Below are 13317 nucleotides of genomic sequence, written 5' to 3' on the forward strand. Positions count from 1 at the left end.
ACAAAATTATAATGCTCATTAATTTATGGAGTATATCCAGAACATATAGGATAAGGCTAGCAAAAGTAGATAACTAAAGAATTCGTCTATACAACATTAGAAAAATAAAACAGGTCAATGACAAAGCTGTATGAAATTATTCTTTCCTGTTTTTCAGAATCCATCTGAAAACATGCTGCCACAAATAGCCCTTTTGCTGCTAATGTCCTTGAACTTGGTTCATGGAGTGTTTTACACTGAACAAACATATACAGGCATAAAAGGCCCACCATTCAACACCAAGACACAGTTCTTCATCCCTTGTGCCATGAAGAGTAAAGGTAAACTTAAGTATATATTTTGGTCTTTTAACTGGTGGGTTGTTTCTTTCTATAATCTTTTTTTTTTTAACTTTTTATTTTGTTTTGGAATATAGCTGATTAACAATGTTGTGATAATTTCAGGGATAGTGTATCATCTTGAAAGAGATTCTTGAAAGGCCCATATAGAGAATGCAGTTTTCAAAGGATCAAGTCAGCTGGACTGTTAAGAAGTGTATCTCCCAAGTAGCTGAATAACCTGATGATTTAAGTATTCGTAATCTTCTTCTGATTGTTGTTGTTTAGTTGCTCAGTCGTGTCTGACTCTCTGTGACCGCATGGACTGTACCCCACCAGGCTCCTCTATCCATGGGATTTGCTAGGCGAGGATACTGGAATAGGTTGCCATTTCCTTCTCCAAGGGTCTTCCCAATCCAGGGATCAAACCTGTGTCTCCTGCATTGGCAGGCAGATCCTTTAACTCTGAGTCACATGGGAAGTCCATATTCTAATTACAAAGTAATAAATACTCAATGCGGATGACTGAGGAAAAGAAAATGTTTCCCTAATTTTTGGTGTGTTTCCTTAACATATATCTTATTTTTATATTTTTTCCTGCTTGATTCTTTTTTATTATTATTTTAAAAAACGGAAAACCCAAGGTGTAATTTTCATTCAGTACTTATCATTTGATCCTTAGGTCGTTTTTGTCGCAGAAAGTGAAGTCCATTTTTTTTTTTTTAGCTAGTGGTAGTTTTTTTAATTAAAAAACAATTTTTTTTGGATGTGGACCATTTTTAAAGTCTTTATTGATTTTTTTACAATATTGCTTCTGTTTTATGCTTTGTTTCTTTTTTGGCCACAAGGCATGTAGGGTCCTAGCTCCCTGACCAGGGATCAAACCCACACCTCCTGCATTGAAAGGAGAAGTCCTAACTGAACCACCAGGGAAGTCCCATGAAGTCCATGATTTTAGAACGATGGTAGCAATTCACCAACCAAGTAATCAGTTTTCACATAGTTTCAATAATTGCAGCAACTTCCTTGAACAGTCTGTAGAAATTCGGAAAATGTGGAATTGTCATTTCAGAAAAACTTGTTCTTTACTTGACCTCAATGATCTGCCACTTTGAAACATAAGGACACTTAAGTAATCTGCAACTGTCTGAGCTCACAGCCATCCCCAGCTTCCACTGAAAATCTCTGGGCCGGCTGGTGACTGTGGCCTTAGCATCTAGCTGTGGCTCGCTGGACCCCTCCATAGCAGGGTCCAGTGGGGCTTCCATTACCCACTTGGGTGGAAACCTTAATGTATATTGTATATACCACAGAATGCAGCCAGATTTATCTGTGACTTTATGTGAGCAAGCAAGTGTTAAACCACTGAATTAGGGGATGCCCATAATACACCCTAGCTTATTCGGGCTAATTTAGAAGTTGACAGTAAAAGTAAAATGCTGCTGTAACAAAAACCTGCAGTGTGTATCGATGTATCGGTTAGGTAAATGGCAGTAAGGAAATGGGGCTGGAGGAACACTCAGCCCCTCTTATGCAGTGGTGAAATATTTATGATTAGTCTCCTGTGATCACCTGGAAGGCACATTTGGTTCTTAATGAACTTGTAGCTCTGGGGAAAGTGGTTGGAAAATCAGAATGGTGGTAATTGCATTAGTTGTTGCTGGCTATGTTTAACAAGGTGTTACAAGGAAAAGATGCACAGAGAAAAGAATCGACTCATTTCCAAGAGTAATAACAGGGAATGGAGAAAGGCCAGAAATGAAAGTTGGAAAAATGAACCGCCTTGAGATGATAGCGTCAGAAATGGGATTGAGAAAGACTTCAGAGTGGCCAAAGGCAAATTCAGATTCAGGGTGTGGTACCCAGTGCCGTGTCCAGTTGGAAGCAGGGCAAAAATCAAATGAAAGGTGTGGGCCTGACACCTATAATTAAAATTTCCCTCTGATTTTTATGTCTCAGAGCAAACAGAGGAAGGGTAGGAACTTCATGCTTGTGGCTGTAGGTGGCCTGAAGGCAGCCACTGTTGTAATGTGTGAAAGAGGCTTGGGAACATGAAATAAACAAATACAGCAGCTCTAGGAACCAAGTCTTGAAAGAACAGTGGGTGTGGTTCCTGGAAGATGGAACTGGAAAGTGACTACTGAGTGGTCTGAGAGCCAGACTGCCAAAAAAAAAAAAAAAAAGAACCCTGGCCTTAGAAAGCCTGTGATTATTTGAGACTTTTAACCCTCTAAGAACCCTGAAACTCCAACCATGCACAGGCATCAAAAAGGCTGAGGAAAGCAGCCCCCAAGGGACATAGGCTTTCCAACATCTACTGCACAGGTGGCCAAGGAGGCAATGGAAAATGGAGAACTTTCTAAAAGGTGTCCTTGACAAGCAGTAAATAATTGCAGTGCCCTCTGAGAGCAGTTGTTGTTGTTCAGCCACTCAGTTGTGTCCAACTCTTCATGACCCCATGGACTGCAGCACACCAGCCTTTCCTGTCCTTCACTATCTCCCGCAGTTTCTCAAACTCATGTCCATTGAGTCGGGGATGCCATTCCAACCGTCTCATTCTCTGCCATGCCCGTTCATTTACAGAGTGTCAGTGACTGTTTTTGTATTACAATGGCAGGGTTGAATAGCTGTAGCAGAGACCTCATGGCCCGCAAGCCTAACATATTTACTTTCTGGCCCTGAAGAAGTTTGCCGACGCCTGCTCTAGAAAGATGCTTCTCAGAACCGAGAGCAGCTGCTTCTGACTTGATACGAGGACCCATGTGTCTGCTGGAGATTCTGATCTTTTGAGCTGGGGGCTATAAATTGATGGGGCGATGGGTCCTGGAAGTGTTTTCTTTCTGCAAGAAGGGAGAAAAGGAATATTTGGTGACCAGACTGTAGCTGAGACATTGAGTGCTCACTGAACATCCTTGTGCTCTTTCTAGCTACCCACCAGTTGGGCATGGTCAGAGGAAAAGTTCTAGACAGTTGATCATGAATGAAAATGACATGTGTCAGGTCTGGCCTGAGGCCTTGAAAAGCCCAAGTCTCTATGCTCTCTTGTCCTCTGTTCTGGAACTCTGAATTCAACTAGTGTTGAGATGGTGGAGACACAGGAAGGAGACAGCCTGGGTCCCTGAGTCACCACCTGGAAAGGGCTGCCTTGGAGAGTGGCCTGGGTTGCATCAGATTTTGTGCTGATGAGAAATAAACTTCTGTTGGGATTAAAGTGCTGAGAGTTGAGGATTGATTTTGTTATTGCAACTGAAGCTGATATTCTTTAAGAAAAAAAATTTTTTATTGAATTACAGCTGACATACAACATTAATTTCAGGTGTACACAGTGATTCAGTATTTGGATATATTGTGATATGATCACCACACTAAGTCTAGTTAACATTCATCATCAGGCATAGTTACAGAATTGTTTTTCTTGTGTTGAGAATTTTTAAAATCTATTCTTAGTAACTTTCAAATATGCAAGGCAGTATTATTAACCTTGGGCTTCCCTGGTGCAGAGGTAAAGAATCTGCCTGCCAATGCAGGAGACACAAGTTTGATCCCTCGGTTGGGAAAATCCCCTGGAGAAGGAAATGGCAACCCACTCCAGTATTTTTGCCTGGGAAATTCCATGGACAGAGGAACCTGGCAGGCTACCATCCATGAAGTCAAAAGGCGTCGGACACGACTAAGCACCTCACACGCATAACTTATTTATAACTGGAAGTTTATATCTCTTAACTCCCTTCACTCATTTTGCTCACGCCCCTTCCACCACCCCACCCTGGCTGCCAACCTCCAGCAACCACTAATCTGTTGTCTGTATCTATGAGCTTGGGGGTTCTTTTGTGTTGTTTTTTCAGGTTCCACACATAAGAGAAATCATACTCTATTTTTCTCTGTCTGACTTCTTTCACTTAGCATCCTGCTCTCAAGGACCATCCATGTTGTCACAAATAGCAAGATTTCATTCTTTTTATGGGTAAATAATATTCTACTGTGTGTGTGTACATAGCAATAAGTGAATGGGTGAAAGTTGCTCATTCGAGTCCAACTCTTCACGACACCATGGATTATAGCCCAACAGGCTCCTCTATCCATGGAATTTTCCAGGCAAGAATACTTGAGTGGGTAGCAGTTCCCTTCACCAGGGGATCTTTCCAACCCAGGGATGGAACCGAGGTCTCCTGCACCGCAGGCTGATTCTTTACCATCTGAGCCACCAGGGAAGCCCCTAAATAAACAAAATATATATGTGTTATATATGTATGTATGTATATATATATAAAGTTTTTTGTCTTTATTCATTCATCCATTGATGGACACCTAACTGGTTGCCATGTCTTGACTATTGTGAAAAATACTGCAGTGAACATAGGGGTGTATATATCTTTTCAAACTAGTGTTTCTGTTTTCTTTGGGTAAATATCAGAAGTGGAATTGTTGGATCATATGGTAGTTCTATTTTTGATTTCTTGAGGAACCTCCATACTGTTTTCCACGCTGGCTGCACCAACTTCCATTCCCACACATAGTGCACAAGGGCTCCCTTCTCTCCATATCCTCACCAACACCTGCTGCTTCTTATCTTTTTGGTACCAGCCATTCTAACAGGTGTGAGATGACATACTATTGTGGTTTTGATTTGCATTTGTCTCATGATTAGTGGTGTTGAGCACCTTTTCATATACTGAAACTTTGTTCTGTGTGATAGAATATACATCACACTATGGAATAATTTAAACAAAATTGAGTTTATACTTGTATATAGTTATTATTCAGTTATGCAATTTTGTATTTATATAATTAATAGCTTTGCATGCCATGTAAAATAGTCTTTGAAACACAATGTTTAATAACTTTCTAATATGTCATTATTTCTTTGATAATGCACAGAGCTTAAAAAAGCATGGTTAGAAAGACAAGTTCATCCATTGTGTGTAAAAGGGTGCATACATATGCGCTAAGTTGCTTCAGTGGTGTCCAACTCTCTATGACCCCATGGACCATAGCCTTCCAGGCTTCCCTGTCCCTGGGATTCTCCAGGTTAAGAATAATGGAATGTGTTGCCATGCCCTCCTCCAGTGGATCTTCCCGACCTAGGGATCAAACCCGTGTCTCTTATGTCTCCTGCATTGGCAGGTGGGTTCTTTACCACTAGCGCCACCTGGGAAGCCCGGTATAAAAGAGTAACTTTGCAATTTTCCTGAAATACAATTTAACACTGTGTGTCTTTCCTGTGATCCAGTAATTCTATATCTGGAAACTTATCATCAGGCAATAATAAGAGGTGTGGACAAAAACGGATACACAAGATTTTTGTTTTAGCTTTATAATATCAGAGTTGGAAATCATCTAAAATGTTCAGCAGGAACCAAAACAGTTACATCACCGACAGCATCTCTGCGGGCGCTGCCTGTTTGTTGATGTGGCTTGTTTAGCATCAGATGCTTGCATCTTGAGGCACGGAACATATATCTGATCTATAAGTACATATCGGATGCGCCCCCTTCACACTGTACCTCTTCATTCCCTGCTGACTGCTTTACGATTAGGGATGTGGCTGGCCAAGGCTTGTCTCCTTTTCATTTCTCTGGCAACTCATGACTTCTGGCTGCAAAGATTCTTCAGATGGTGTCTTGGACATCAAACAGCGACAGCCCAACATTTGGTTACATAAAGTGCAAATGAATCATGAACACGTGGATTATATTTCCGTTCAAATACACAGGGATTTCAATTTATGGGAAATGGACTGTGGGCTGCACGAATTAGCACTAGGTTTGGGAAATTGGTTGAAACTCTGACCAGATCCTCAGTTTAGTTATATCCATCTGCTCTCCCCACCCCTCCTCCCGCCCCAATCCCCCTCCTTAGCACCCTGGAAATGACAGCTGTTTCGTTCCAGGGGATGCTAAAAGCTAGTCTCTTCTCCAAGAAAGACGGGAGGCCAACTTGATTTGCCAGAGGTTCCTGAAGTTTATTTCTTTTGTCCCAAAGCCAACGACGACTAAACAAAATACAAAACGGACCCTCCCTTCCCCTTGGCTTCTGTATTGGAACTTTCTTAATTTTCATTTCTCTCTTTAGTTTCTTCTCTGCCTTGATGTTGCATGTCTCTTCCAGTGCTGATCCCTTAAATGTTGGAATTTCCTGAGGCTCCCTCTTGAGCCCATTGTCCTTATTGTATTTTGTGCGTGCTCAGACGTGTCCAACTCTGTGCAGTCTCAAGGACTGTAGCACACCAGGCTCCTCTGTCCATGGGATTTTCCCTGCAAGAATGCTGGAGTGGGTTGCCATGCCCCCTTCCAGAGGATCTTCCTGACCCAGAGATTGAACCCACATCTCTTGTGTCTCCTGCATTGGCAGGTATGTTCTTACCACTAGTGCCACCTGGGAAGCCCCAGTTGCTTAACTGCAAATGGAATCCTGCAGAGAACAAGGACAGCAGCTGATTAAGGTTTGGAGGACAGGGGTTAGGGAGGATCAGAGACTAGAACAGCAGAAGGAAGAGGAAAGGGGACCCATGGCCCTAGAGGAACAGCTGCTGTGTCCCCCACAGACAGCACAGACTCAGAGGCAACCACCAAGAGAGCTCCAGGCCGGCAGGGAGGCTGACGGCTCCCTGATGTTTCTCCTGACTCTGGGGCCAGTGTCAGGGGAAGGAGGTGTGAAGTGGCCTGGGAGTGAGACTGCCTTCAAGATCAAACTTAATGCCATCTCCTCCATGAAGTCTAGTCTACAGCAGGGGTCCTCAACCTCCAGGTCATGGACTGGTGGGTATCTCCTGTCAGATCAGCGGCGGCATTATATTAGAAATAAAGTGCACAACAAATGTAATGTGGTCCATGTACCCCAATATTCATGTAGCACTATTTACAACAGCCAGGACATGGAAGCAACCTAGATGTCCATTGACAGATGACTGAATAAGGAATCTGTGGTACATACATGCAATGGAATATTACTCAGCCATAAAAAGGAATGCATTTGACTCAGTTCGAATAAGGTGGATGAAGCTAGAGCCTATTATCCAGAGTGAAGTAAGCCAGAAATACAAATCTTGTTTGTTAATGCATATATATGGAATCCAGAAAGATGGTACTGAAGACTGCTGTCTTCATAGCAGTGAAGACACAGACATAGAGAACAAATTTGTGGACACAGGTTGACGGGGGGAAGGAGAGGGAGGGATGGATGGAGAGAGCAGCAGAGAAACCTGTACACTACCACATATAAAATAGACAGCCAGTGGGAAGTTGCTATATGACACAGGGCGCTCAAACCGGTGCTCTGTGACAACTTAGAGGGGTGGGATGGGGAGGGAGGTGGGAAGGAGGTTCAGGAAGGAGGGGACCTATATATACCTATGGCTGATTCATGTTGATGGATGGCAGAAACCAACACAGTATTGTAAAGCAGTTATCCTCCAATAAAAAATAAATTAATTAAAAATATATAATGTGCTTGAATCAACCCCAAACCATCCCTGGCATTTTCAGTCTGTGGAAGAACTATCTTCCACGAAATCCATCCCTAGTGCCCAAAAGGTTGGGGACCACTGTGTGTTCTCATCACTGGGGTTCCTGTCCCTCCTTGAGCATGCTCCAGACCCTTAAGCCAGTCCAGTCCTCCCCCAGTCTGCGTCTTCAGCTCCCCAGTGTCCTCCCACTCTGCCTTGTGGACACTGGACTGGATCTAGGCTTCACAACTTGGCTCTTGGACTTCCCTTGAGAATAAGCTCTGGCCTTTGGTGCTGCCTCCCTGTACTTCAGACTGCCTTGGAGAGGATGCCTGGCCTTGCGTAGACCCTGGGCCTCTGTTGAGTTGGCATCTATCCAGGCACATCTAGTTCCCCCTGGAGAGGTGGGATTCAGACAGTGGTCCTTTGTCTCCCTGGCTTAGGACTCGGTCAGTGTCTATTTCAGCATCCCTGCTGAGCCTCTCCCAGGTCTCCTCAGCTGGACCACTGAGTAATCTCTCCACTGCAAGACTGAACTCACATGACCTTCCAAATAGTGGGGTTATTACCTATCCATCACCTCCAGGGAGAGCAAAGACAGGACACCCCAGGGATTACCATGAGATTTTCGAGTTTGTTCTGGTTCCCAAGTCATCTCTGTGCCCCACTGGGTCCCCTGATGCTTCCTGCATCCCTGCCTGGGCTGGTGCTGCTATTTCTGTCCTTCTTGCTCCTGAGCTGCAGCACACAGCCTGGCTGAAGCTCATGGTCAGCCAGCCAGCCAGAGGGTGGCCTCTAGAATCTGTGGACAACTTGTTAGTTCCTTCCCTACCTTCTTGTCTAGTTTGGAGGAGGTAACCAGGCTTTTTTTTTTTTAATTTTATTGGAATGTAGTTGCTTCACAGTGTTGTATTAGTTTCTGCTATACTGCAAAGTGAATCAGCTATGTGGTAGTTTAGTTACTAAGTCGTGCCCGACTCTTTGTGACCCCATGGACTGTAGCCCACCAGTCTCCTCTGTCCATGGGAATTCCCAGGCAGGAATGCTGGAATGGGCTGCTCTTTTCCTCCTCCAGGGTATCTTGCTGAGTTAAGGACTGAGTGTGTCTCCTGCATTGGCAGGAGTGTTCTTTACCACTGAGATACCTGGGAAACCTCATATTCTCTTATATTCTGTGTTTATAATTGAGACTGTATCATCTGACCCCATCTCCATTCACTTGGGTTAGGGGTGTCTTCAGAGAGGACTGTCGTTGTTCAGTCGCTGAGTCATGTCTGACTCTTTGTGACCCCATGGACTGCAGCACACCAGGCCTCCCTGTCCATCACCATCTCCCAGAGTTTGCCCAAGTTCATGTCCAGTGAATCGATGATGCCATCCAACCATCTCCTCCTCTGTCATCCCCTTCTCCTCTTGCCTTCAATCTTTCCCAGCATCAGGGTCTTTTCCAATGAGTCCGCTGTTCACATCAGGTGGCCAAAGCATTGGAGCTTCAGCTTCAGCATCAGTCCTTCCAAAGAATATTCAGGTTTGGTTTCCTTTAGGATTGACTGTTTTGATCTCCTTGCCTTCCAAGGGACTCTCAAGAGTCTTCTCCAGCACCATAGTTTGAAAGCATCACTTCTTCAGCACTCTGCCTTCTTTATTGTTCAGCTCTAACATCTGTACATATATAAATGTGTTCCTTTTGGAAAAGTAGGAAATGCAGAGAAAAAGAAATGAAAAGCATTTATAATCTCTCTCACTAGCCAGAGATAATCTCTGTTTATGTTGATATACTTATGTTTATATACTTATGTTTATTGATATACTATCAATAATAATCTATTTTCAGAAAAAAATGCAATTTTCCATATTTCTCTGTTATTGAACTTAACTCTTTAACCCCCATTTTTCTGGACAGTGGGTTTTTAAAAATATTTATTTACCTGGCTGCACTGGGTCTTAGTTGCAGCACTTGGGACTTTTAGCTGTGGCATGTGGGATCTAGTTCCCCAACCAGGGATTGAACCCAGGCCCCTGGCATTGGGAGTGTGGAGTCTTCGACACTGGACCACCAGGCAAATCCTGAAGATGGAAAATGGATTTTGCTAATCCAAAGTAAATTTAATCATTCCTGGTTTACTCCCGATTTTAGTCAGGTCTCCTCTGGGTTCCTGCTCAGCCAGTTGAGGGTCTCCCTGCCTGGTTATTATGTGAGATGGTGGCACTGGGGAACGTGTACAGAGCCTGTGGTCCCCTCTTTGAGGCATTCTCTGTAGAGGAAGCTGCCAGCTTCTCCTTTGTCTGAGAGGTTCCATCCCCTCCATGTTGGCCATCCAGGGATCTTATTCTCTCACCACAAAGGTCCCCCTGCTTTGTCCACATCCAGCCGCCCGGGGCTCCTGGGTCAGCTGGGGCCTTCAGGTATTCTGGGCATCTCTTCCAAGTTCACCTCTTCAGGGAGCTTTCAGCTCCTCTCTCCCACCCTACCTCTATCCTCCCATGGGAACTCAGGGGACTGTTCCAGGATCTTGGTCTAACCATCCCATGTGAACATTTCCAATCCGAGTTGGCTCAGGACACTCAAATGAGGCTCTTTTCTCCTAGCATTTCAGGCAGAAAGTGGGACCCAGGTCTCTGTGTTATGTCTTATCCCTAATATGTACTATCTAAGTGTCTTGGTGCCAACCACAAAGGGGCAGAAGTGAGGAGTTCCTCTGCAGCCATGTGTTCTTTGAAACTCATTTTCCCTTCAGTTGGGCAGACTTTTATCTTCTTTCAAATAAGAAAATAGCCTCTCTTATATCATCAAGTGTTTTTCCCAAATCTGTGGGTTTATGGTATAAATTTTGTGCTCTGTATCCTCCAGACTTTGCTCTTTGTACTCCAGGCCAAGCTTTCATCATTGAAGAAACAAACAAAATACACACAAATTCAAATGTGTCAGTGTCCTATTGCTGGGGTAACAAATTGCCACAAAATGAGTAGCTTAAAACAATACATAGAGGGACTTCCCTGGTGGTCCAGTGGTTGAGACTCTGCCTGCCAATGCAGGGGACATGGGTTCGATCCCTGCTCCAGGAAGATCCCATGTGCCACAGGGTAACTAAGCCCGAGCGCCACAGCTACTGAGCACTTGCTCTAGAATCTGTGAGCTGTAACTACTGAAGCCTGCATGCCCTAGAGTCCATGCTGTACAATAAGAGAAGCCACTGCAGTGAAAAGCCTGAGCACCGCAACTAGAGAGTAGCCCTTGCTCATTGCAACTAGAGAAAGCTCAGCGCAGCAGTGAAGACCCAGCACAGCCATAAATAAATAAATTGATTAAAAGACACAAACACAAACTATCTTAAAGTGCTGGAAGTCAAAAGTCCAAATTGGGTCTCCATGGGGTAGAATGAAAAGTGTTGGCGGAGTTAGCATTCTTATCTGGGCACTGGAGGGGAGAATCCTTTCCCTTGCTTCTGCTGGCTCCTGGAGGCCATCTCCATCCTTGGCTTATGGCCCCCATCTGCATCATCAAAGACAGCAGTGTCGCTTCTTCAAGACTCTGTCTAACTCTGACCTCCTCTTCTGCCTCCCTGTCCCACTTTTAAGGACACTTCTGACTTTATTGGGCCCACCTGGGCCATCTAGGATAATCCCTTTATTTTATTTTAATTGGAATATAGTTGCTTTACATTGTTGTGTTAGTTTCTGCTGTACCACAAAGTGAATCAGCTATATATATATATATATATATATATATATATATATATATATATATGTATATATACCGTCTCTCTTGAGCCTGCCTCCCACACTGTCCATCCCACCCCTCTAGGTCATCACAGAGCACTGAGCTGAGCTCCCTGTGCTATACAGCAGCTTCCCCCTAGCTAGCTATTTTACACATGGTAGTGTGTAAAGGTCAATTCTACTGTCTCAGTTTGTCCCACTATTTTAAAGTCAGCTGATTAGCAACCTTAATCCCCTCTTGCATGTAATATAGCATGTTCGCAGGTCCCTAAAAATAGCATGTGGACATCTTTGGAGGGGCCACTCTTCTGCCTACTAATCAAGTAATAATTCCTTTGTCAAAGGCTTAATTCATATGATCAAAAGCTATGACCTCAGAAGTATAGTCTTTGTTATTGATTTAACAAAGTTTACTTTGGAGTCCCAAAGCCAGTAATTTAACTTAAAAAATTTTTTTTTAATTTAAAAATGTTTCTACCATCCTATAAGTGTTATGAATTGAAAGCTATTGCTATTCTCTGACTTTGAGAATAACCTAATGGATATTGGAAAACTTAATGGATACTGGGAAGCCCATGAAGAAAAAGAAAAATCCCTCTTTCTTTTTTTTTTTTCTGGCTATGCTTTGACGTGTGTGATCTTAGTTCTTCAACCAGGATGGAATCTGTGGCCCCTGCAGTGGGAGTGGAGAGTCTTAACCACTGAACCACCAGGGAAGTACTCCCCCCACCCCCACATCCCTCAATTTTAGTTCTCCAAATTTAATTTTGCTTCATAAATATGGATCACACTACACACTCTGTGTTTGTTACCTGATTTAATTCGCTTAGTGATGTAATACATTTCTGACAATGTTGTTGTTCAGTCGCTCAGTTGTGTCTGATTCTTTTGCGAGTCCATGGACTATAGCCCCAGGCTCCTCTGTCCATGAAATTCTTCAGGCAAGAATACTGGAGCGGGATGCCTTTTCTTCTCCAGGGGATCTTCCTGACCCAGGGATCAAACCCAACTCTCCTGCCACTAGCAAGTGGGTTCATTACCCCTGAGCCACCAGGAAAGCCCTTCTATGACAATAAATCTTTATTACATCATTTTAGTTTCTGCAGACTATTCCCCTGTCTAGCTGGCTTCCCATTGCTGACGCTCCTGGGAACCACTAGAATGCAAGGCCAGTGTCTGGCCCTCGTGGTTCTTTGTGCATAGAGTACCTGCAGCATGCTGCAGGTCCATGGCCTGGGCAGTCAGTTGGTTACTACGAGCAAGGTAGAGCAGGCAGCAGGAAGTGCCAGCTCTGGATCCAAACCCTCATCCTGGGAGAAGGATGACCCTCAGGGAACTTTTCTGACTCCAGGTGCTGACAGCAGAGTTGTTTTTTTTTTTTTTTTTTCCATTTTTTTCCCCCTGGCACCCTGGAGCACTGCCCAAAGAAATGATTATTTGAGGGAGGTGGGGAGGCGGAGTGGTCACAGTGACCTGGAGGTGGTTTAATTGAGTGATGGTGATTCAAGACTGAACAGTGGGGCTGAGTGAAGTTAGAGAAGGAGGGACGTTATTTGACATCCCTTATGGGCAGAATCTTTAAAAAGAGGTGATAAGAATGAATTTATTTACAAAACAGACTCACAGACTTAGAGAAGGATCTTATGGTTGCCAGAGGGAAGGATATGGGGGAGGGATAGTTATGGAGTTTGGGATGGACCTGTGCATACTGCTATATTTAAAGTGGATAACCAACAAGGACCTACTGTATAGCACAGGGAACTCTGCTCAATGTTATACAGCAGCCTGGATGGGAGGCGAGTTTGGGGGAGAATGGATACATGTATATGTATGGCT

At 43.9% G+C, this 13317-nt stretch overlaps 1 protein-coding gene and 1 pseudogene across 5 annotated transcripts in view; one reads left to right on the top strand and one right to left on the bottom strand.

Moving 5' to 3' along the window:
• Window positions 1-210: 210 nt before the first annotated feature.
• Window positions 211-13317, top strand: part of IL16 (interleukin 16) — a 126344-nt gene continuing 113237 nt past the window's right edge. For 3 of the 5 annotated variants that reach the window (XM_061394606.1, XM_061394605.1, XM_061394607.1), the window contains exon 1: window positions 226-320. The gene's annotated coding sequence lies outside the window, so the exon portion shown is untranslated. Of the gene's footprint in view, window positions 321-13317 lie in introns of all 5 variants that reach the window. The other 2 variants (XM_061394608.1, XM_061394603.1) reach the window with 2 other exon arrangements.
• Window positions 1290-1562, bottom strand: LOC133234275 (COMM domain-containing protein 6-like; annotated as a pseudogene).

The sequence above is a fragment of the Bos javanicus genome, chromosome 21, assembly GCF_032452875.1.
Source record: "Bos javanicus breed banteng chromosome 21, ARS-OSU_banteng_1.0, whole genome shotgun sequence".
Lineage (NCBI taxonomy): Eukaryota > Metazoa > Chordata > Mammalia > Artiodactyla > Bovidae > Bos > Bos javanicus.